We start from the raw sequence: 22848 nt of genomic DNA, 5'->3' as shown, positions 1-22848 counted from the left end.
TTTGTTGCAGAGGGGTTTTGCTTGGGCCTGTGGTAGACCCTATTCAATGGGAGATCTGCGAGATTGATTCTGGTGGTGAAAGAAGATGGTGAGCAGTGAAAAGATAGAGATTGAGAAATTTAATGGTCAGAGTTTTGAGTTATGGAAACTCAAGATGGAGGATCTGTTGGTGGATAAAGATCAGTGGATCATGGTAGATCTAGGTACTAAACCAACGGGAGTGTCCGATGAAGAATGGAAGAAGTTGGATCGAAAGGAAAAGATCACAATAGGATTGTGTGTCTCAGATTCAATATTACTGAATGTATTATGGGAAGCTACAACAAAGGCTTTGTGGGACAAGTTAGGGACTTTGTACCAATCTAAGTCTCTGGTGAATAAACTGTTCCTGCGGAAAAAGCTGTATAACATGAGGATGAAAGATGGAGACTCGGTGACAGAGCATTTGAACACATTTAATATTGTGGTAATTCAGTTAGCATCTATTGATATTAAAATTTTAGATGAAGATAATTGCATCAGTTTGTTGTGTTGTTTACCAGATTCATGGGATAGTCTAGTTATTGCAATAGGTAGCAATGCAACTACCTTGTAGTTTGATGAAATAGTCCTATCCTTACTGATGGAGGAGATGAGATGGAAAAATATGGAGAGCTGGAATGGTGATGCCTTGTCTATACAGGATGGTCCCAAAATAGAAAAAAAAATAAGTCATCGAGTGGGAGATCTAAATATAGAGGGAGATCTAAATCTCTAGGAAAGCCTGTAAAGGTGGTGTGCTAGAAATGCATAAAGGAAGGGCACTACAAAAGGGACTGTAAATCTAAAGCTCCTGATAAAGGAAAGGCACCTGATGATTCTCCTTCTACAGAGGCGAAAACCACCTCAGATGAAGGTGGAGATGTGTACTTGGCTTCTTCAAGTACACATGTATATCATGAGGCATGGTTGATTGACTCAGCTGCATCCTTTCATTTCACTTCCCATAGAGAGTGGTTCTGCGAGTATGAGAAATACGATGGTGGTGATGTCTTCTTAGGGGATGATAAGAAGGCTAGAATCATTGGTCACGGAAAAGTAAAGTTGAAGTTGTGAGGTGGAAGGGTTAGAACACTTCCGGGTGTTCTATATATTCCTACATTGGCCAGAAATCTAATTTCTGTAAGCAAGTTGGATGATGCAGATGTAAAAACAGTGTTCGAGAAGGATACCTGCAAAATGGTTCGGAGAGCACTGGTATTGATGTGGGGAGTTCGAATTGGAACTCTGTACAAGCTACAAGGTAGCATTGTTATTGATGAGTGCAACAGTTCTATGGTTCCTAAAAGTGGAGCAGAAAATCTAGTGGTCTCTGGAGAGAAGACCATGTTGTGGCATCAAAGGCTTGGACATATTGGAGAGAAGGGCCTTCGAATACTTCATGGTAAAGGTATGGTAAAAGGTATGAGTAATAGCTCTCTGGATTTTTATTTCTATGAAAATTGTGTATATGGGAAGCAGAATCGGGTGAGTTTCCCCTCTGGTAGTAAGAGGGCCATATTAGAACTTGTGCAGTGATGTGTTTGGACCTGTGAAGGTTCCATCACTGGGTAAATCTATGTACTATGTATCATTTATAGATGACTTCTCAAGGAATACATGGATATATTTCCTTAAGAAGAAATATGAAGCCTTTGACAGGTTTAAAGAATTTAAGGCTCTCATGGAAAATCAGACGGAGAAGAAGATAAAGGTGCTGAGGACAGATAATGGTGGAGAGTTTTGCAGCAAGGAATTTGAAGAATTCTATAAGAAGTGTGGTATAGCATGACAGAAGACTACTCCATATACACCTCAGAAAATGGAGTTGCAAAAAGAATGAATAAGACGTTGATGGAAAGGGCAAGAAGCATGCTCAGTGGTGACGGGTTAGGACAAGAATTCTGGGCAGAGGCGATGGATACTACATGTTACCTGGTCAACAGGTCACCTTCATCAGTGTTGGAGGATAAGACTCCACAAGAGGTATGGACTGGTAAGAAACCCTCTCTTTCACATTTGAGGGTATTTGGGTGTGATGAATATGTACATGTTCCAAAGGAGAAACGAACCAAGTTGGATAGTAAATCTGAAAAGTGCATCTTTATTGGAACCCAATCACATGGAAGGTTGTGTACAACCGAGATGTGGTGTTCAGAGAGGTAAAAGATGTTATTAAACATGAAGTCCAACTAAAGGAACCTGAGAAGATAGAGTTTGAGCTTAAGGAGGAAGAATCAGACTCTACAGCAGAGGGGGAATCAAAAGATGAAGAGCCACAAACTTTGGGTGTGAGAAGATCAGTTTGAGAAAAAAGGTAGCCAGAAAGGTATAGTCCATCTGCTTTCTGTTCAAATTTTTCTTTATCTATTACTGACGATGATCCCAGAACTATGAAGGAAGTAGTAGATTTAGAGGATGGAAAACTCTAGAAAGAGGCCACGGTTGATGAAATGGCATCTTTGCACAGAAATGAGGCTTTGGATCTGGTGGAGTTGTCGGCTGGAAGGAAACCCATTGGCAGCAAATGTGTGTTCAAGAAGAAGACAAATGCAGAAGGAAAGGTGGAGAAAAACTAAGCTCGGTTGGTAGCAAAAGGTTATTCCCAGGTGTTGGGAATTGATTTTGGTGATATTTTTTCTCTTGTTTCCAAGGTAACTTCTATTAGATTACTTTTATCTGTTGCTGCTGCTTTTGATTTTGAGGTAGAACAGATGGATGTGAAGACAACATTTCTTCACGGGGATCTGGAAGAGGAAATATACATGAAGCAACCTGAAGGCTTTGAGGTGAAGGATAAGAAAGAACTGGTATGCAAGTTAAAGAAGTCTCTGTATGGGTTAAAATAGTCACAAAAGATGTGGTATCAGAAATTTGATACATTTATACGGGGACTTGGCTTCACTAGAAGCAAAGTAGATCACTGTGTGTATTTTAAATTAATTGGTGATCGTGTTATTTATTTGTTCTTGTATGTGAATGATATGTTATTGGTTGGAAATCATAAAGAAATTATCCAAGATTGGAAGACCCAATTGTCCTCCAAATTCGACATGAAAGATCTTGGTGCTGCAAACTATATTTTGGGCATGAAAATTAAAAGAGATCGGGAAAAGAGGAAGCTTTGGTTAAACCAGAGAAAGTATGTCGAGACAATACTACAGAGGTTTAATATGCAGGATAGTAAACCGGTGAAGGTTCCTATTCTTGTAGGTGTGAGGTTATCTACTGAACAATGTCCCAAGACACAAGAAGAGGAAGAGGACATGTCCCGTGTTCCATATGCAAGTGCAATTGGTAGCCTAATGTATGCAATGGTCTGTACTAGACCAAACATTGCACATGTAGTGGGAGTATTGAGCAGGTTTATGTCAAAACTAGGGAAGGAGCACTAGACAGCAGTGAAGCAGGTTTTTAGGTATTTGCGTGGCACTAGTGATTATGGTTTGTGCTACTAAGGAAGATCATGATTGGATAGAATGTTGGATATTCATGGCTTTGTTGATGTAGACTGGGCTGTTGATCTGGATCAGAGAAGATCTACAAGTGGGTATGTGTTTAACCTATTTGGTGGTGTAGTTAGTTGGATGAGTAAGAAACAATCTATAGTGGCACTATCAACTACAGAGGCATAATACATGGTAGCCACTCATGCAAGCAAGAAAGCAGTTTGGTTGCAGAGATTGTGTTTAAGTATGGGGTTAGTACAGGGAGCTATAAGGATAGACTTTGACAGCCAAAGTGAAATTTTCTTGGCAAAGAACCCTGCATATCATTCAAAGACAAAGCACATTGATGTTCAGTATCACTTTGTGAGGGATATGATAGAAGAAAAAAAGGTGTTGCTGGTAAAGGGGGACACTTTGAAGAATACTACAGATTCATTGACAAAATTTGTGAGCTCTAAGAAGTTCTCTTGGTGTAGAGAGATAACGGGAATTTCAGGGCTGGAAAAGTGACTAAGCTCTCTTGTGGCCCCCTGTGGAAAAAAAACAAGTGGGAGAATGTTGGGTTGTGTTATATTCTTTCCATGACTAGCCCACGTAGTTAACTGAGGGGTTAGAAGGGGGGCGGAGCCCCCGTTCGTTGCGCTGATTGTGTAGCGGGGAGGGGTCACAGGGGGTTTGAGGTGTACCCAGAACCCAACTTTATGGGGTCCGGGGTAGCGCCCCAGAAAATTTTGGTTTTGGACCCTATGTTAGGTTGGGCGGACCCACCTATGGTTTTGTGCATGATTTTCGCACATGTTTTTGGATGTGATGGTTTTTTATCCATGGTATTGGATGTGATGGTTTTCAGTACATGGTATTGGATGCTTCGGCATGTATAAATATGTATTATAACATTGAAAGGAACATAATAAAAATCAAGCTCGTAGTCTCGGTTTTGGGATCCAGGGGAAAATCTCTATGTATATGTGTTTTATGTGTTATGCTCTCGCATTGTTTATTTTCTGTGTTTTAGAATCCGTGTGCAGGTAATTTCTATATGGGGTTAAAACCTACATTATTATTATATTAAAAACATAATTTAATAAATTTAATTATAAAAAATTATATATATTAATAAAAAATAAAACACATAAATATATATTAAAAATAAACATAGATATTAAAGTGTACATATGCTAATATAAACAGTAATAGTTAATCATATTTCTTAATTTTTAGTGATGGAACAGAGCACTCAGATTTACCACCCAATCATATCCCAAGGAAACATTTTTCCTTGGAACCCCTAAGCTCTATGAGCTCAGAAATAGTACCAACTTCAACAATAGTGAGAAATTTCAGGCAAACTAAGGAAGATATCCTATCTTCCTCTCACGCCACTTAGTCTCAATCAACTGGGATAAATTACTAGGATTTTAATTTAGGAATTGGGTAGTCATGCTAAATATATGATTCACTAAAATTAGTAAATAATATTCAAATTTTATATAGTTTAGTATAATCATGATATATATTCTAATAAATATTATATTAATTATTATATTTTATGCTTGCGAAAGTTTTGAGTTTCTGAATTTAGGTTTTGTGATCCATAACTTGTTATGCTAATTAATATTTTGATGAAAATAATATAAGAGAAAATTTTTGTTTCGAATAAAACAAGTGTAATTCATCTTACTAATAAATATTTAATATTATATATACAAACAAAATATACCATTTAATTTGAAAATATTTTAAATTAAATAATTTACATTTCAATATATATTAAATGCTACATTTTTAACTGACCATAACTTAATTTAACTGAATTAAATTGCTACAACTGAAATTAACTCAACCTAGGCTCCTAAAATTTAGGAATCACTACACACAACTAAACTTCATGCCCTTAAATTGAATTAACTGAGCTAGACTCCCAATTTTTAGGAATCAACTCAAGCAAAATGAAATTCAACTTATTAACTCGAATTGAGTGTTCTTAACTAAATGACAAGATCCATGTCACCTCAGTTAACTCCTCCAAGTTGTATGTTAATGTGGAATTTCGAATTTCCTCAATTTGATTAAGGAAAAAATCAAAATTGAGACTTTCTTGTTGCATTTTCAATACATCGTCTTTGCATTGAGAATGGGATTATCAACCACACTTATCCTAGACCTAGGAATGCACTGCATGCAACACCTCTCACTGTTGTTACTGCTCCTGGAACAATTGCAATTGAGAAGCATCCAAAAAAAAATTGAATCAACTGTGTCTACAACTATCTACTAGGAAAACTGCATTACTGTTGACTCTGCTATTAAGCCTCCTTCTTTGTTGTCAACACACCTTTGCACTCCTTGATATTTGACTGACACTGATCCTCCTGCTACTGAATACTATGGGGCCCCGTAGCAAGGTAATGATCCATGAGGAGAACGCCTCAATGGACCCTACCCAAATTGTTGCAACCCTTGGACTGAGGATCTACATCACTCCACCTTGCACCTGTAGGTATAGCTGCATGTGCTCCCTCTGCCCACTTGGCTCAAATTGTCCCCTTACTAGAGGTCCTTACTTTAGTGGATGTATCCACACTTCCTCCTCTCTACCTCTCCATTTGTGGTTGCTCCACAACTTCCTGAGGCTTCTTCTGAGGTTGCATGTTGAGAGGTCTAACATGCTCCCTCTCAACCACCATATCTCTAGTCTCTGCCTTGCTCCTCAATGCTTTACATTCATCTTCTACCTCAAGTGGATACATGTTCTTGACTAGAGCACCAATCTGTTTCACCTACCTCGTGGCCATGTGTCTCATGAATTCTTTATCTTAGCTGAAGATCACATCGTAACCACGATCTTTGAAAATTGCAATAGAGATGAGATTCTGAGACGAGAGCTCAACTACCTTTGAAAGTTGACTGTACCAATCTCGGTCATGTTGTACCTTCCATCATCTCCCATCTCAGTGTGCATATGGAGATCTTTCTCCTCCAAATCACTAAAAAATTCTCTATTCCCCGTAATGTGGAACAAGGCACCACTGTCTAGGTACCACACACTCCCCATCACTATTCTCACCATGCATGAAATGAGAGTGAAGTCAAGCTCGAATTATGAAGCCAAACCTTCACCTGTTGTTGCTACCGCATGCTCCTTCTTTCTTTCCTTCTTGTATGGACACTTTGTGGTGTAGTTCCCAAATTCATGACAATTGAAACACTTGATTTTAGACAAGTCTTTATTCTTTCCCTCTTGGATGGAATTAGCCTCACCTTGGGACTTCTTCCCCTTGGCCTTCATTCCTTTGTTGACTAATGAAAATTCCTCTTCCTCTTCTTTGGATGAGGTCCCATCTCTAGTATTCCACCTTATTTCCTCTTGTACCAAGTCGTACCATAAGTGCTCCCAATTTGTTAGTTTCTCCCTCCCATTCACTGAATGTTGGTAGTTTTGCCAACTCTTATGCCTAAAAGGGTCAAACTTACCAAATCATCTTCTACAACAGAAACACAAACTTAACCAAGTTCATCACGATATTGTGTGAACCTGCTTAGGTACTACAGAATAGTCTCGTTCTTCTGCATCTTGATATTTCAAAGTTTATCCTTGAATGCCAACTTCTCATGGTCACTACTGTTCTGGAACAAATCTATTAGTGCTTTCCACATTTCATACAAAGTCTCTTTCCTGTGGAGAATGGAGATAATGTGGTTGCGTACTCCCTCAATATGATTCTCCTCGCCTAGGCTACACACTTCTTCCATTCTGCTAGATATTGAGCATCAACTATTTCTAGTTTTATGATATCATTATTGATTAATTCCTTCAATCCAATATCTTCGAGCACTTACTCCATGTGGTCTTTCCAAGCAACATAGTTTGAGCTTCCCTCAAGGGCATACTCGAGTCTTAGTCCATTGAAAGCCATCCTTCTAGCTTTGAAGAAGTGATCCTGCAAATATGATCCTCCTTGATCCAGGTGGATATTTGTGGCCACCATCCTATTCCACTTGGACCCCCACCATTGTTTCTTTCAATTTTTCAGTTTCCTTAATTGTAGCATAATTTACTATTTTTGGCAGTTTTTCGGGTCCCGAACTTTCGAAGCCGTTTTGAGGCCCTAAATAGTGTTTTTTTGGAAAGCGAGAAACCATGAGTGTTTACCTCATGTTTGTAGTTGAAATTTGTATTCCTCATATATATCTTTCTAACAAGGTATTGTGCACATCAAACGAAGATCGTATGCCAATGTTACGACCCCAGGAAGTTGATGCGCCAATTTACCCAAATAGGGCCCATAGTTTTGGCGCTTCATCTCCTAGGGTTAGGTTTTTCAATGTTTATGGTTTTCCATTGTTTCTCAATAATAAATAGGCCTTCGAGACTCATTGTAACACATTTTAGAGGCATGTCGCCACCACATCTCTTCTGAGAAATAATCTACCACCGCCCGAGCTAGTTTATTTCCATTTCTATATGTAAGCATATTTCAGTTCTTTGATATTAATGAAATGAAGTTTTATTTATGTTGCATCTTTACGTATATGTGTATTTTTGTATTTTTTTTTGTTCCTACATAAGTCAGGATCAGTGGTATTAGAGCAGTTTACTCTTTCTTTGTTTTTCTTTGCATGTCCCCAACAGGGTCAGGGTATAAAGAGTTAGGGATTGAACTGGTTGAACCTTTGCAAGACTAACCTCACAAACCTCGATGGCCTCCCATGGTGAAAGAAAATAAAGATGAGGGGGCAGCAGATCCTTTCAAAATATTTCTCTAGGAAGCCCTTGAGCGACAGAGGAATGCAATGATGGATAAATTTACCCAGATCCTTCGGCGACTACCCACAAGTGACGCATCTTCATCCAATAGCCACCTTGGAGGTACTGTTCCTTTTAAGGTACAAGTTAACTTTGATATTCCCATATCTAAAGTCCATATAGATGCAAATGTCATAAATATATATGGTTAAATCTATTGGAAGGATATTTTTCAGTTCATGACTTTTCCAATCGGGAAAAAATTACTTTAGCACTTCTCAAAGCAGCCCCACATGTCAAGGACTGGTGGGAAATCTAATGTGAACAAAAGGACGAGATGGAATCCTCACTGTTTTCAGCTGCACCCACATGGAATTCTTTCTGAGATTCCATCAAGGAACAATATTACCTTGTCGGAAGATATGAAGATAAATACATAAAGTGGACCACACTGTGCCAGGGAAGGGACCAAGATGTGTCGGATTTCACAAATGTTTTCCAGACCCTTCGCACAAAGCTAGGTGTCAAGGATTCTGAGAGGCATTTGGTACTCAAGTTGTCTACACAAGTACATCCAAGACAATATGGAGTTCTTGGACATCTCCTTGCTTGCGTCGCTTATTCATGCGCTGTTAAGATCGAGTAGAAATTTAAATAGAAGAAGAGATACTTTGGATCTGCAAATCCAAAGCAAGGTAAAAGTACCCCCAAGCTGTAGAACAAAGGAAAAAGCCAAGGTGGGGTGACCCAAGACAGCCATCCGAAGCCGCAAGTGAAGAACAACAGCACGAAGATAAAGAAGGACACAGGGAAATGGTATGAGTTCCATAAGAGCCCCACTCACAACACTAATGAGTGTCGATCAAAGCAGTCACTGGTGGCCAAGATGAAGGCTTCTAAATCAGATGCATGTTTTGACCCTGAGTCAAAAAATGATAAGGGGAGTGACAAAAGGAAGAAAATTATCGATGCGGAGCCTAGTGCCATCATTGCCACCACCAAGATCCAGAAGGATGAGCCCGAAGATCTAGAGGAGGGGGAGCGAATCTTCCACTCACATATGTGGGTGAAGGGTTCCCCGTTGCATTTCATTTTTGATAACAGGAGCCAAAAGACCTCATTTCAATAGAGGTTGTGAAGCAGTTGGGCCTACTAACCACACCACACCTGTAGCCGTACACCATCGGGTGGCTTAACCAAGGGAGAGATCTCCGCATTAGCCAACAATGTCGCCTTCCCTACAGCATCAAGACATTCACAGATGAGGTACTATGTGATGTTGCTCCTCTTGGAGTTTGTGATGTATTATTAGGCCAACCATACTTGTGGAAGTGATATGTTGTGTATGAGTCTAGGCCTCGCACTGTTATTACTACTTTGGGTGATAAGTTGTACAAGATATCGAAGCTAGCACTGCCTACTGCCATTTTTTTATCACTACGAAGCAATGCAATAAGATCATTTCGTAGAATGGAAAATTTGTTTTTGTTATTGATCAGGTGCTCATGTCCTAAGTGTCGTAAAATGCTCAAAATTTAAAGTGCTTAGAACTGGTTCAAAGTTGAATGACTGGAAATTTCTCGTCTTCCCGATTCCGGCGCCACAAACGGTTCAAAAAACGGTCGCCGTATGAGGAAGTTATGGAAAAAAGAAGAATTTGTCCATAACATTAGAAATTTTAATTTTTCAAAAAAAAATTAAAAAAGGAATATTTCGCAAGACCTTAACCTTCAAGTATGTGTATGTCAAAGACTTCTAAGTGTTTACTTTGTTATTTCTTTAGGCAGAGCCTGTAGAGGGCCAGGTAGCCTCTGGAACTCATCCTCTTTTTAGAGGTGACATGTCCGGTGAATGCCCCTACAATCTATCTCTGTATAAGAAATAAGAAGTTTATACATTTTTAGAGGTCATTTGGAGTGTCTAGCTCACAGTTGAAATTATTGGAAATGGATACCTTGCACCCTTAAACAAGTACATTCCATTTTCAGATCAAATGGTATCAGAGCACTAGGTTTGCTTGACTGACATCATTAGCTTGATTGTGTAGCTTGAAAGGTGTCTTAAGCAGTGTTGAAGATTGACTGCTTTACTACTTGTTGTTTGAGTTTGCTAAAGCTCTTTTGTTCATTTGTATAATGACAATTTCCATAAGTGAGTTCTCAAAATCGTCCTCCTTCACAAGATTCATTGATGAAGGCTTGAAGCAAGAATTTTTCATCATGATGAATATGGTGAGAGAAATGTATGAGGATGAAAGAAAGAGCTCTAGACTTCAAGAGCAGTTGAATTCCATGAGGGAAGAGAAGCAGTTGCTTTCTAACCAATTGCAGGAAATGGAAGGCCAACTTCATATTGCAAACATGAAGCTAGAAAGGATGCATGAGTTGGAGACACAACTCCTTGTTGACAAAGAAGCCTTAGCCAAGTATCAGCTTGAAGAAGAGGTAAACAATTCTAGTTTGTCTTCAAATTCTGATAAGAATGTTTATGTTGGTTCTTTTGAGAAACATACCAGAGGCATAGGGTCCAAGTTGATGTCCAAAATGGGATATGAAGGAAAAGGATTGGGCAAACATGCACAGGGTATAGTTGAGCCAATAATGGTTGAGGTAAGGCCTAAGAATTTGGGTCTTGGCTATGGACAATCTTGTGGAGAAAGTTCTAAAGCAGCCATGAAGGCAATTGAAACAGTTCCTAGAAGGAGTTTCATTTCAGGTTCTCTATCTCAAGGTTGTAAAGGTTGTATCCTTGATGAATGCAATAGTTTGAAACATACCTTGCAGGAAGAAGGTGTGCATAAGCATGCACTTGAACAAGAGAATTGTGAAAGCTCTAAAACCATTGAAGGGATTCATGGTGTTCCAAAAGGAGCTTCTTCTTCGTTTGATTCATCTCCTCATGAAGGTAATGAAGGTGAAAGGGAAAGGTATAAATCTGATTTCAATCATATTTCCTTTGATCATGTAAAGCATGGAAAATTTACACACAAGCATTGGAAAATAATTGCATGTTCTTTTTGTGGTTTGTTTAACCATAGTGTTTCTAGATGTTGGAAAAGAATGGCAACATGCAGGAAACTTTTGAAGGAAAGGAGGCAAGAAGCCAAAGTTCCATTGAACAATGCAAATCATGCTGTCAAGAAGATGAACATGTGTTGCACTTATTGCCATAAGCATGGACATACTGTTGAAAGGTGTTGGACTCTGAATCCAACAATGCTTCCCCAAAAGTTGAAGAAACTGGAGAAAGAGTATGGCAAGAATGGGAAGGAAGTTTCCATCATTGATATGTGTCAGGATGATACACATGTTGATATTGATGTGCAGTTAAAGGAAGCGCCTTTGAAATGGATTGGTAAGAAATGGTTAGAATTCTTATCCAATTAAAGTTGCATGTCTTTTGATTGAATGCATTTCTTGGTTAAGGGAATGCAAGTTGCAGGATGGAAAAGCTGAGTATGAGACTCACTCTATTGCAGCGAAAGTTATATTCATTTCAGCTTTGAAAGTACATGTACATGTGATCGAGGATATTGTACTTATGATTGTACTTAAGAGAAAGTTGAAGGATAAACTGCATGCATGAGAATGATATGCATGAGCACAGGGATCATGATGATTTGCTTGTATTTTAAACATGTATGTGTGATTAACTTGAAGGGTTGATTACTTTGTTTTTAACCATGCATGTAATGTAATATTGACTTGGAAAAAGTTAATTTGATATCCAAGATTGTAAAGAGGAGAAAGGATGAAGTGTTTCATCTTTATAAGAGCCTTCTCATTTGGGAGGCAACTCTTCTTCTGGAGCGGAGGTGCCATGGATGGGCATCGTGACAGCTGGCAAGCCCACATGTTCAAGAGAATATTTCAGCTCATATATCAGAAAGTTTCATTGCTGGTTTCTGCAAACTTTCAGTTTGTCTGGCGAACAAGCTTGGTCGGGATTCGACGAATACTTGGTTTATGCAGCAACATTCGCCATGACGACAGTTGATAAGGCAGGAAATTTTGGCATCAGTATGCTCTTTTGGCTGACCGGAAGAGGATATTTCTATTCCTCAAGTGCTGTACAGTTCAGTTCAGAGATTCAGTGAGCTTTTGGGGACCAAAAGCCTTCTCATTTGGGAGGTGTGATCAGGTGCTCATGTCCTAAGTGTCGTAAAATGCTCAAATTTTAAAATGCTTAGAACTAGTTCAAAGTTGAATAACTGGAAAGTGCTCGTCTTCCCGATTCTGGCGCCACAAACGGTTCGAAAAACGGTCGTTGTATGAGGAAGTTATGGCAAAAAGAAGAATTTCTCCATAACATTAGAAATTTTAATTTTTCAAAAAAAAATTAAAAAATGAATATTCCGCAAGACCTTAACCTTCAAGTATGTGTATGTCAAAGAATTCTAAGTGTTTACTTTGTTATTTCTTTAGGCAGAGCCTGTAGAGGGCCAGGTAGCCTCTGGAACTCATCCTATTTTTAGAGGTGACATGTCCGGTGAATGCCCCTACAATCTATCTCTGTATAAGAAATAAGAAGTTTATACATTTTTAGAGGTCATTTGGAGTGTCTGGCTCACAATTGAAATTATTGGAAATGGATACCTTGCACCCTTAAACAAGTACATTCCATGTGAACAGCACTTGGACATCATTTGATCTGAAAATGGAATGTACTTGTTTAAGGGTGCAAGGTATCCATTTCTAATAATTTCAACTGTGAGCTAGACACTCCAAATGACCTCTAAAAATGTATAAACTTCTTATTTCTTATACAAAGATAGACTGTAGGGGCATTCACCGGACATGTCACCTCTAAAAAGAGAATGAGTTCCAGAGGCTACCTGGCCCTCTACAGGCTCTGCCTAAAGAAATAACAAAGTAAACACTTAGAAGTATTTGACATACACATACTTGAAGGTTAAGGTCTTGCGGAATATTCCTTTTTTAATTTTTTTTTGAAAAATTAAAATTTCTAATGTTATGGACAAATTCTTCTTTTTGCCATAACTTCCTCATACGGCGACCATTTTTCGAACCGTTTGCGGCGCCGGAATCGGGAAGATGAGCAATTTCTATTCATTAAACTTTGTACCAGTTCTAAGCACTTTAAATTTTGAGCATTTTACGACACTTAGGACATGAGCACCTGATCAGTTATGATTCGCCCTCAGGGAAAGAAGAAGATTGTGGCCACGGCCTCCAGACAAGGCTCCTTCCCATGGAAACAACAGGTGAACAAGGTTGTGGACGAGTATAGGGACATCTTCACCTCACCCACAGGGGTACTTCTACATTGTTAGGTCAAGCACTCCAACAATCTGACCTGAGGCGCATCGCTACCCAATGGACCAATATATCTATGCTTTGTTATAGAGAATGATGAAATCAAGAGGCAGATTCATGAGCTTTTATAGAAATGGCACATCATGCCAAGTTCATCACCGTATGGGAGCCTAATCATGTCGGTACAGAAGAAGGATGGGACTTAGAGACTCTGTATTGACTATCAGGTGTTGAACAAGATCAATGTCCATAATAGGTATCCAAACCCACAAATTGATGACCTTCTGGAACAACTTAAGGGGGCCAAAAATTTCAGCAAGATTTACTTGAAGTTCGATTACCACCAGTTACCGATCGAACCCTCCAACGTGTGGAAGATTGCCTTCAAATCCAAGGAGGGCCTTTTCAAATAGTTGATCATGCCTTTCAGGTTAACAAATTCCCCCATAACCTTCATGAGGATGATATACAACATCTTGCGAACCTTCACCAACTCATTCATGGTGGCGTATTTGGATGATATTTTGATCTTTAGTCAGAGTTGGGAAGAGCACCTCCACCATATTCAACAGGTCCTCCAAACCCTGCGACAACACAAGTTGTGTGCCAACTTGGAAAAATGCACTTTTGGTATGACCTAGGTTCAATATTTGGGGTACATTATTAATGAGTGGGGTGTGAATGTAGACCTAGCTAAGATACAAGTCATTCGATATTGGCTAGCCCCAACCATTGTAACAGAGCTCTGCAGCTTTCTGGGCCTTGCCAACTTCTACCACAGGTTCATGTTGGGGTTCTCTCATATCACTTGGCCCTTGATTCAAGTCACCAAAGGAGGAGCTAAAGAAAATTTATTTTGGTCCACATCCGAACAAAAGGTGTTTTCTGAGTTGAAGCATCACCTATGCTTTGCAATAATGCTCACATTACTAGACCTATAACAACCATTTGAGATCAAGACAAATGCCTCTGACTATGTTATTGGTGGAGTTCTTACTCAGTAAGGGCATCCAGTAGCATATCATAGTGAAACACTTTCATACACAATACGAAAGTATCCCACCTATGACAAAGAGATGTATTCCATTATGTAGGCCTACTGACAATGGAATCATTACATTCTAGGGAAGGAAATGGTCATCCACATAGGCCTATTATCACCCGAAGAAACTCTTCTAGGTTGTATATCAAACATGCTTGGGAACATTACAAACTCAACAAAAATGTTGGAAGATTGGTGGATGAATGAAAGAAATTTTGCATATTCAAGCCAGATAACCACCATTTTCCAACATTTTTGTTGAGTTTATAATGTTCCCGAGCATCTCTGATATACAACCTAGGAGATTTTCTTGGGGTGATAACATTAATTGGCACCGTTGCCAGGGAGAGGAGAATTGAAGCTCAGCTTCCCTAGGAGAACGACACAGTTCCAGATTTTGATGATAGACAAGGTCTGGGCACATAATTTGGTTGTAATCATCTATTTGGCAACTCCACTAGAGGAAGACCATCCTTTGGCGACTCCACATTGCAGTTCTGGTGCAGTTGGTGAGGCATGTACGGAGATATATTCAGAAACCACCAGCGGAACCAGTGCCTGATCCTGAGAAGATCGTTCAACAGAAGAAAATATCACAGTAAGGAGCATCAGAATTAGGTAAGCCTTGGAATTTTTATGTATCTCTGCTAGTGTAGAAATACCTTCAGAGATTCATACAGCTCCTTAGTCATTCATTTCCCTTCGGATTCCAGTTCAAAGAAAAAGCATCCACACTGTCCATCATATTCCTCTATTTCTGTCATTCTTTTGATTGATTCATTCCACTCAGTCCACCAATAGCCATTTTGTATACCTCAGTCATGGTAGGCCAGCAAGCCCTCACAAAGATAGAAAGAATCATTGCTGCTAGGTATGGACCCTTAGTCTTGCCTACCCCTTTGAATGCCATGCCTGCAGGAGATTATCAAGAATTTATGCCTAAGTTTACTGGTACAGAAGGAGTATCAACAGAAGAGCACCTCGAATCTTTTTATTGTTATGATGATAATCTAGATATTAATGAAGAGGATGTCTGGATGAGGGTTTTTGTCCAAAGCCTAGATGGAGAAGCTAGAAAATGGTTCAAAAATTTACCCCCTAGGTCCATTGCAGACATTGAGGCCCTAGATGATGTATTTTTAAAGCACTGGGGGAATAATAAAGATCTTCTCTTTTATCATGATGAATTTGGGAACTTACAGAGAGAAGATGGTGAGCTGCTGTTTAAATTTAACATCAGATTTAATCATTTGTACAACAGAATGCTAGCTGAAGTAAGACCCACCCCGCTTCTGCTATGCTCACTTATGCTAATGCTTTCGATTCTCAATTCTGCCTGCTATTAAGAGAAAGAAGATGCACTTATTTGGCTGATATGCAAACTACAACCTTTGAAGTGGAAGCAAACATCATTGTTGTAGAGAGACTTGAAGGTGATGCCGACATCATCCTATGATTCTGAAATAGATGAATTGACTAGGATGATTGAAACTTTGGCCTCTGAATTTTCCAAACTAAAGGTTGAGCAGCATTTTGAAGAAGTAGGAGCTCATTGTTCCATTTCTCTTCCAACTCCAAATCCACATAGAGGAGCAAAAGAGCATTTGCAGATTTTGCAAAGAAATAAAGTTACAAATGAAAATGAAGGGGTAAGGCCCATTTTACAGAATATAGTCATGGAAGAAGTGAAGCATGAGGAGGAGGTCTAGTTATGGAAGGTGCTCCTTTCCTAACCAGAGCTGCCTATGAAAAAGCATTATCCAATGGTACTGCTTGTGAGTTTGTTGTAGCTACAGAACAACAAGCTGATCAGGAGAAGTAGCCAGCAGCAGATCCTACCAGCCTCCGAGAATTTGTGCCCGAAGCCAGCCCATTCTCACATGGCTATGTAGATCTACAAATTAGCCAACCTGCCATCATCCCCAGCACAGTGATCAATAAGGGAGAAGAAAGCTCCCCATCATCTCTTGTTTCTCTGTCTGCTCAAATAACAATCCCTCAAGGTTGCCCCTTGAACACTGAGGTAGGAAATAGCTCTATTCTCAAGGCTGAGACTGATCACCTTAGTTTTGATTTTCTGAAACCTGCTCAGATGGCCTCCACACAGAATGAAAGGGCAGCTAATAAGATAACAGAGGAAGAGGATGCTCAGTCTTGGAACTCCTACTTGGATGTGGACTGTTTCAAGAAAAATGAAGGAGCAGATTATGTCTCTGTGTCCCCTGCACAAGAAATTGATGGTTCATCATTCATATTAGTTATGCAGACCCCAGATGACACAGATAAATACACAGCATTCATGGTTATCCAGCAAGTGTACAAAGGCTCCCATGAAGAACATCCAAGGAAGAGAGCACACAGAAGGGGTATGAAATTTGATCCCTATCTACCCATTAAGCCCAAATGGACTAAACTATTTAAGGTAGAGGATCAAATAAATCTTGTTTTGTAGCTCTATGATAAAGGGGCCGAGAGCGGGAGAAACAATTTTGATGGCCTATCAATTGGCCAATTTTTGAGTAATTGTGTTGATTATGAGCAGTTTCCTTTTTAGGTTTTAGTGTAGGATTAATTTGACTCCATGCCCAATGGATATTAGGCAGTGTTTTTAAGCTGATTTTGTACAAAGGCATTGGTCTGCAGGTTCTTGAGACCTCACAGGGAGGATCTCATCCCTAGAAGGAGCCAATGTTAGCTCTGTTATAAGCTAAAGTGTTTGAAGGACTAATTTGGGTCTGGTGGTGGAATTATGCCGAGAAAGGTGCTCGCAGTAGTCTCTTTTATCTCCCTCTTTCAGTTTCCTTACACTCTCTTAACCTCTCGCTGCTTCTGTTTTCTTCCAAATCCTTTGTAAACCTGAAATTCCCTTATTCCCTGCTTAATTCCTTTACCCCACTGCCTTTGTTTTATCTTTATAAAACTCAACATACTCTTGTTTTCCTCTAACCCCCGAGCGCAAAGCTGTAATTACCATATAACCCGAGCATATAACTTGGCACTCTCATATAACCCCCCCGCTTTGATCTCCACCATCGATCATCCTGATCCGACGGTCTCCTCAGTTTTGTCTTCGCGAGTTAAACCTCGCGCTCGTTCCCTGCCATCTGGCTGTCCATCGCGAGATCAATGGTGGACGCTTCCCCCGATCACGTGATTTGCACGCGCGTTAACCCACAAGGCGGTGGTTTTCATCCGCCACACGTCGCAAATCTGTTGGATCACACCCACCCTGTACGAATACCACTGCACCCAATAAGCGGTGAGGGGAAACTGCGCGCCCGCTATACCACTGTCTCCCCGCCGACTATCTACCGCGCATCTTCAGCCCCCGATCACCGTCGGATCTGCCCGATGGTGATCCGATGGCCCTCATTCATCCGCTCCCATTTGCTCTGATAGTCACTCCAAATCGATCTCCGCCATCCGTTCACTTCATCCAACGGCCAATATTGCCTCCCTGATCTACTCATGCTTCCGCCATGCGGTCTTCCCACCATTGACTATTCTGTGTACCCGAGAGGGAGAAGGACGAGCATAACCAGCTACTTGTACCCGACACATTCAATTTTCAACCACTGCATTTAAAGAAAAGCATGGCAGAAGAGGAAAATGCAGAGTTCAAGCAGTCAACAACATTTATCAGTGACGGAGCATGTTCCATAATTTACTCCGCCTGCTCAGAGAAGGACATTAGAATATCTAAAAAGCCCAATTTGTTCATTAAGACACTGAGATTGTAGCAGAAGCCCATTCCAGAGAATTAATTTGGTTGTTGGTCATTATGATCCTTCCTCGTATAACATAGCAGAGCAATTTTGTAAACAAACTCTATATAAACCCAAAAACAAGAATGTAATGGGTTGATGAATGTTATTTTGTTGTAAGCTTCAACTTCTGGAGACTGTAACTACTGTGATACTTGCAGCCTCTAGTCTTCATTTTCAGCTAATGCAAGCTTCTTTTTCTGTTAATTTCTCACTAACCACTTCTTCTTTATTCCAAGCTATGCCTGCTATGCTTTTATTCATGTGCTGTTGATGTTAGGCATTAGAGGGGCTATCATCCCACCTCTGTGTTTGAATCTAGCATGTATCATTGAATTTGTATGCAGGTTTCTGTTATTTTAATGCCAGAGAGCTGTCATCCTTTTTGTGTATTAGGAAACAGATTTACAGACCTTTTAACTGGTTGCAGCTGGCCATCACAGGGTCTTGTGCATCCGCTGGTGTGATTAGTATTCTCCATCATCACATTAAACTGTGAGTAATTGGTGGTCTAAAGCCTTGTAGTCTGGGGGTGTTTACCCATGTCTGGGGTTAAGCATAGTATAAGTGGTTATCTAGCTTGAATATGCAGCATTTCTTTCATTCATCCACCATTTTCCAACATTTTTGTTGAGTTTATAATGTTCTCGAGCATCTCTGATATACAACCTAGGAGATTTTCTTGGGGTGATAACAAGGCCTTGGGGTGATAACAAGGCCACTAGCCCCTACAGTTCATACAAACACAAGGAAAGTTGTAGAACAATCATCATCAGAAATCATCCACATAACTACAACAGTTCCATTTGAATATTAAGTACAAGAAGGGAAGCACCAACAATGTTGCAGACTACCTCAGTCGACCATTGGTCATGGCGTTGACCACTATGCTCAAATCTTTTTTAGGTCCCTATAATACTAGTGATTACCCCATTACTATTGTAGTTGTATCCCTTATTAATATTTTTTAGCCCATATTATCCCCATATTTTTATTACTCTGCCCCATAGAATCCCTCTATTCTTATTTTTGTGGCTTTATATTATTATTGTTAGGTCAGCTGGGTTATATTGTGACTCCATAGACTCCTATATATAGAAAGGAGGTTTTGTCATTTGAATCATCCGAGAATTGTTCATTTGTGTAATGTAAAGGAGGTTTCCCCCTCAAAGAGGTTGAATTCTAAGGCGTTGATCTCTCTTTTCTATCTTTTTGTGAGCTGGTTTCATAACATTTGGTATCAGAGTTTTGGATTCTAGGGTTTCGCTGCTCCAAATAGGTCATTGTGGCATTTTCACTATAATTTTTTTCTGTGAAGTTTCAGAAGCGAAAAAAAAAAAAAAAAAAAACCCATTTGAGACGAAATCGCGCTAAACATCAGGTCCAAATTTCAGAGCTTTTTGCACTATATTTGCAGAGATATGATCTAAGGAAGTTGGTCTTTTTGCAAACTCCTAAATTACATTCCAAACAGGTGACCTGGGGAAAATAATCATAACTTTCTCTCTGAGCATCAGATTGAAATTTTGTAAGAAGGTACAGAAAGAGGATAGACTGTAGTTTCTTGTATATATTTTTTAGTTCCATAGGTTGAAACAGTGACACGTGGCACTTCATACAAGTTCGCTCTTCTCGAAAGGTCTATAATCAGGTCATATTGGGAGATTGTGCATAACTCTTTCTTGGAGAATCCAATTTGGATCAGACTGGTGGCATTGGAAAAAAGATGCAAAGGGCTTCTACAGATTGCAATTTTAGAACTAGATGATCTGAAATTACAGAGATAAATCAGATTCAATATCAAGCTCCTACAAAGTGAAAAAAGGTGTGTAGTTTTTTTTTAATTTTTTCTTAAGCTTGGTTTGAAAAATTAGTTTGAAGGAATTAAAAGGGCATAGTAAAGCATTATTATTGGTAATTGATGCCCTGAGGAAAGAAAATGCAAACACCTAGTAAGCAACTTGAAAACTCTAGCATGACGCATGAAGAAGAGGAAGAAATGCAACATGATATATCAAAATTACGAGACCAAGTGCAACAAGTGTCACTTGCACAAAAAGTAATAGAATCTAAGATGAAAGATGCAGAAGCTGAGATGGATGGTTTAAAGAAAGGTGTAGAAGCTAAGATGGATTGTTTAAGGAAAGGTGTAGAAGCTAAGATGGATGGCATGGAAGCTAAGATGAATGGCATGGACGCTAAAATGGATGGCATGGATGATAAGATGGAAGAATTGAAGATAAATATGAATAAGTTGCTACAAGAAATGGTCACTAATGGTGAAAGGGTAGTAAAGGAAACTCATGATGAGAACAAAAAAAATGTTAATCATGATTCCATAGACTCTCATGTTGGATCGAAGACCCACCATATTCCAGAAATCGATATGAGGAAGTTTGATGGCAAGGATCCCACAACATGGATATTACAGATGGAGCAATTTTTCGATCTCAATAATGTGCAAAACACACAAATGGTACGTATTGCAACTTTATATTTGGAACCGAATCAGTTTGTATGGTATCAATGGCTTTTCTCTCGTAAAAAAATTATCAATTGGGCAATTTTTACGGAAGAATTGATAGCACATTATGAGGATACAAAAAGCAACACTTTTTTTAGCCAATTGATAAGTCTCAAACAAAAGGGTTCAATAATGGAGCATATTGGGGAGTTCCAAAAATTGAACATAAGGGTAAAAAATATTCCAGAGGAACGTAGGATTGATGTGTTCATAGGGACTTTAAAGGATAATATCCAACATGATGTTCGCCTTTGGGAACCTGATTCATTAGAGAAGGCATTCAGGTTAGCAAGAAAAATGGAAAGAAAAATTATGGCAACCAGGAAGCATACTAGTCACAACTATAAAGATGGAAGTGTTGTTATCCCTAGCCTTCCACAAACTATAAGGTTGACACCACAACAATTGGAAGAAAAAAGAGAAAAAGGGCTTTGTTACAATTGTGATAGAAAATACACTAAAGGTCATAAGTGTGTTTAGAAGAAATTATTCTACATAGATTGTGAAGAGGAAGAAGAAAAGGAGCAAGAAACGTCAAAGGAAGAAGGAACAAAGCCTAGATAAAGAAGAAATGAATCCAAACATATCTTGTAATGCATTGGCTGGAATTACAACTCCTCAAACTGTCAATATAGAAGGACAAATCAAGAAGAAAAAGGTAATAGTGTTGATTGATTCAGGAAGCACCCATAATTTTATTCATTATAAGGTAGCAAAAGAATTGAATTGCTTCCTATATCCAACACTAGAGTGTCAAGTGATGATTGCAAATGGATGAACGATAAATTGCTCTGGAAAGTGCCATAATATCAAGCTATCCATGGGAGAATATGTATTGACTAGCCCAATGCTTTCCATTCCAATGGGAGGTGTTGATGTTGTACTAGGAGTCCAATGGCTACAATCCTTGGGTACAATAGCTTTTAATTTTCAAGAACTTTTCATGAAATTTTCTACCGAAGGAAAGGAAGTTGAATTAAGGGGTATTGTAGGGAAACCGGGAAAGATAATCAACTCTAACGGTATGACAAAGCTTCTAAAAAAGGAACAAAGAGGTGTAATTGCTCAATTATGTTTGCTAGATGTTTCCACATTGGAATCATCTATTTCTCCAGATCTCCAAAAAGTATTGGAAAATCATTGCAAGGTATTTGAGACTCCCAAACGTCTCCCACCTATTCACGATCATGATCATGCTATTCATCTGATTCCGGGAAGTGTTCCTCCAAACATCAGGCCGTACAGATATCCCTATGCCCAAAAGAGTGAAATTGAACGTATGGTTACAGAAATGCTAGAGGCCAGTATAATTCAACCTAGTCAAAGTTCTTTCTCTACTCCAGTAGTATTGGTGCACAAAAAGGATGAGACGGAATCCTCACTGTTTTCAGCTGCACCCACTTGGAATTCTTTCTGAGATGCCATCAAGGAACAATATTACCTTGTCAGAAGATATGAAGATAAATACATAAAGTGGACCACACTGTGCCAGGGAAGGGACCAAGACGTGTCGGATTTCACAAATGTTTTCCAAACCCTTCACACAAAGCTAGGTATCAAGGATTCTGAGAGGCATTTGGTACTCAAGTTGTCTACACAAGTACATCGAGGACAATATGGAGTTCTTGGAAATCTCCTTGCTTGCATCTCTTATTGATACACTTTCAAGATCGAGTAGAAATTTAAATAGAAGAAGAGATAATTTGGATCTGCAAATCCAAAGTAAGGTAAAGGTACCCCCAAGCTACAGAACAAAGGAAAAAGCCAAGGTGGGGTGACCTAGGACAACCATCTGAAGCCGCAAGTGAATAACAACAACACGAAGATAAAGAAGGACACAGGGAAATGGTATGAGTTCCATAAGAGCCCCACTCACAACACTAGTGAGTGTCGATCCAAGCAGTCACTAGTGGCTAAGATGAAGGCTTCTGGATCAGATGCATGTTTTGACCCTGAGTCAAAAAATGATAAGGAGAGTGACAAAAGGAAGAAAATTATCGATGCGGAGCCTAGTGCCACCATTGCCAC

Source organism: Pinus tabuliformis, chromosome 9 (assembly GCF_031772625.1).
Source record: "Pinus tabuliformis cultivar Carrire ecotype Pingquan chromosome 9, CPIR1, whole genome shotgun sequence".
Lineage (NCBI taxonomy): Eukaryota > Viridiplantae > Streptophyta > Pinopsida > Pinales > Pinaceae > Pinus > Pinus tabuliformis.
Note: the sequence above shows the minus strand (reverse complement) of the source record.